At 42.3% G+C, this 3,557-nt stretch overlaps 1 pseudogene; it reads left to right on the top strand.

The window, feature by feature from the left end:
- Window positions 1-281: 281 nt before the first annotated feature.
- LOC115900732 lies at window positions 282-1,221 on the top strand (annotated as a pseudogene).
- Window positions 1,222-3,557: the final 2,336 nt, after the last annotated feature.

Genomic DNA, 3,557 nt, shown 5'->3' with positions numbered 1-3,557 from the left:
CTAAGCCTTAGTAAGCCATTTATTTGACGTTTCCTAACAACTCTCTATGCAGAAGCTATTGTTACACTCACTTTATAGATGAGAAAACTGATGCAAAGAAAGGTAAAATTGGCCAGCGCCACACAGCTAATACGTGGTGAAGAAGGCATGTGAACATCAGGAATCATTTTATAGCACATTTTCTACTGAATCTGATGAACTTGCAAGTGCTTGATTGTGTGCTGCTCACTAAGGGTGTTGCCTGAGAGGTCTGGATGGGCTGAGCTTGAGAAAGGATCAACATGCCTTTGACTAGAGATATACTGCATCCATCCTTGGAAAAGGAAAAGAAAAGAAAAGGCCAGTGAAAAGTTCAAATTCTTACTTTGTGGATATAACATGTCCTAGTTGCCACAAGATTACCATGTTTTTCAGCCATGCCCATGAAATCATCTTTGTAAAAACAACAATGAAAAAACAATGACAGTGAAAGGGATCTATCTGATGTAACCAACTCCCATCTTGCCTTGAACCTCCAGTCTGCCCTACTCATTCCTGGGTTTGGGCCAAGCTAACTTTGGGAGAAATTTTTAAATGATAACAGCCCTTCCCCAAAACTAAACCACCTTTGTAAAGCAAATGAAAGACCACCAGGTTAGGTGGATGACAGGAGCATGAACTCTGCTAAGGTGTAGACCTAAACAATTACTAGCCATTTTTCTGGAGGTCACAAGATTTGCAACTTCCCCCAATTACTCCTGCAGATAACATTACTATTGTAGAACTTAAGACTGGTCTTTTGAGATGTCTTTTCTGACTTTTGTATTTCTGACTACCATGGCTCCACTTGGACCTGCCAACCAGTCCTGTGGCCCCACCAAGAAGCAAACTCTGCACACCTCTATGATTGCACCCCCAACCAATCAGCAGCACCCATTCCCTTGCCTGCCAGACCATCCTTGAAAAACCCTAGCCTCCAAATTTTCAGGGATGCTGATTTGAGTAACAATAAGACTCCAGTATCCTGTTCAGCTGGCTCTGTGTGAATTAAACTCTTTCTCTGTTGCAATGCCTCTGTCTTGATAAATTGGTTCTATATAGGCAGTGGGCAAAATGAACCAATTTGGCAGTTACACTCAGACAGTGGATCTTTGTGTAGGTTATTCAACAGTGTTGTGCTGGCCTACAGGACGAAACACCAAGCTCACAGAAGAGTGTTCATTTAGAAGAAAGCAACACTAATGATCCACACAACATCCTGAATTTGTGTTATGTCCCAGAAAGCCTTATCATAAGTTCAGTAATTCTGGTTAATCTACCAAGATAAGTGTGTCTGATTTTGTAAGGTATGCGGCAGTGATCTCCTATTTTGGTGTTTTCAATAAAGTTTTGGTTATGGGTAAATCAAAAATTGATGAAATTTTATTTTCCTTTAATATCAGCTTAAATGGTTCTTACAACTGTAAAGCTTTTTCTGACTTTGTAGGGAGGCAGTCACAACTCTGCTCTCAGAACTGAACTTTCTTTTATTCATTCGGCAAATGTGCATTGAGTACTTATTAGGATTGCTATGCTAGGTGCTGGGATTCTAACATGGAAGGTAACTTGGCCATTGTCCTCAGAAACTAACAAACTACTGGAGGAAATAAGCCAATGGGCCACTTAGGGCAGTTGAATAAGTGCTCCGATAAAGGTTTTAGAGGGCTCTGAGGCAGGGAAGAGGGGGAGAAGCATGTTTAGCCTGCAGAATAGGAGGTCAGAGAGGATGCTTGAGCTAAGTATTGAAGAGTGAAGAAGAGTACAGATAGAGGGAACAGAACATACAAGGTCAGAGGTGTGGAACCACATGACCTTCAGGAAAATTACGAATGACTCTGTATGAACAAAGTGAAGGCTGTGGGAGACCAGTGGGAGGGCTAGAGAGGAGCCAGGTTAAAAGGGTCTCAGATTCAAGGAGTTTTGAATTTACCCTGAAGGCTTAGTGATGTGCTTGGTCAAGCACAACTGTGACCCAGAGTGTTCCCTCTCTCTCCTTGTCATAGCATTGTGCATATCCCTCTATTAAAGCATTTATTACAAATGCCTTAACTGCATATTCTTCTGTCATAGCATTTATCACAATTCTAATTTCCTTTTTTTTTTTTTTAAATTCTAATTTCCATATGGAGTATTGCTGAAGAGAAAGCAAAATGGAGATGAGACCAGGTTGCAGTAATCCAAGCAAGAAGTGACTGTGAGGAAGGCATGGTCCTACAGGTAGACTCTGATTGGATGTTGGGGTTAAGTAAAACAATCTAGGTTGATTTCCGGCTCAGATAGCAATGGATGAAAGGGCTTACAGAAGAACAGCTTTAGGGGATTGAGCAGAAAATAGTCTAGTCAGCAGACTGGGTTGCCTGTGTGTTAACCCCAGCAAAGGTCTGTCTTCAAGACTGGAAAATGACCTCTAAGTCTTACACATTCTGCCTGCTAAGAGTGCTTTTGCATTCCTGAGGCCTTGGGCCAAGCTGTACTGGTGTGACTAGATAAGTTTATCCTAACAATGTGATTTATGGTGAATGCCTTTTTCGCCTGTGGGCTGGAGTCTGAGTAGCTGAGATCAGTCACTTGGGTAGGCACTGCATACTTACGTGATGACCCCCAATAAAAACAATAAAAAACCCTGAGCACCAAGTCTTGGGTGAACTTCTGTGGCAACACTTCACATGTGTTGTCACATATTGCTGTGACTCCACTGGCAGAGGATACCTGAAAGTTTGTGCTTGCTTTCTCCAAGACTTTGCTCAGGCGCCTGCCCCTTTGCTGATTTTAATCTGTATCCTTTTGCGGTAATAAATCATGACCACAAGTATAACAGCTTTTCTGAGTCCTGTGAGTCCTTCTAGTTCATGTGAGTTCATCAAGCTTAAGGGTGATCTTAGGGACCCCTGACATAGGGATAATGAATTGTTCTGGACATGTTGAATTTAAGGGTCTCTGAGCCATTCAAGTTCGTGTGGATGAACTCGGGTTTTTATTAGGGGTCATCAGGTAGGTAAGCAGTGCCTACCCATGTGACTGCCTACTGTTGGCAATTGGATGTATAAGTTTGGAGCTCAACAAAGAGGTCTAGAATAGATATTGAGATCTGAGAGCCAATACATAAGTGGCTATTGAAGCTAGGGGCATACATGAGGTCACAAAAAAAAAGATAGATGGCAGAATGAGAAGCAGAAGGTAGAGACTTGAATATCACTGGCATTCAAAAATCAAATGTGCAGGCATGGTGGCATGTGCCTATAGTCCAAGCTACTTGGGAAACTGTGGCAGAAAATTTGCTTGAGCCCAGGAGTTCAAGGCAGCAGTGAACTATGATCACACCACTGCACTCCAGCCTGACCAACAGAGTGACACCCTGTCTCCACTTGAGAAAGAAAGAAGAGAAAGGAAAACAAAAGAAAAAGAAAAAAGGCAAATATGGACGCAAAGGCTCCTTTTATGGAGTGAAGAGACAGAGGGTTGAGAGTCAATATCAAGAAGATATCTAGGCCAAGCATGGTGGTTCTTGTCTGTAATCCCAGCACTTTGGGAGGCTGAGG

The sequence above is a fragment of the Rhinopithecus roxellana genome, chromosome 12 (genome assembly GCF_007565055.1).
Source record: "Rhinopithecus roxellana isolate Shanxi Qingling chromosome 12, ASM756505v1, whole genome shotgun sequence".
Lineage (NCBI taxonomy): Eukaryota > Metazoa > Chordata > Mammalia > Primates > Cercopithecidae > Rhinopithecus > Rhinopithecus roxellana.
Note: the sequence above shows the minus strand (reverse complement) of the source record. Positions and strands in the feature narration are given on the sequence as shown.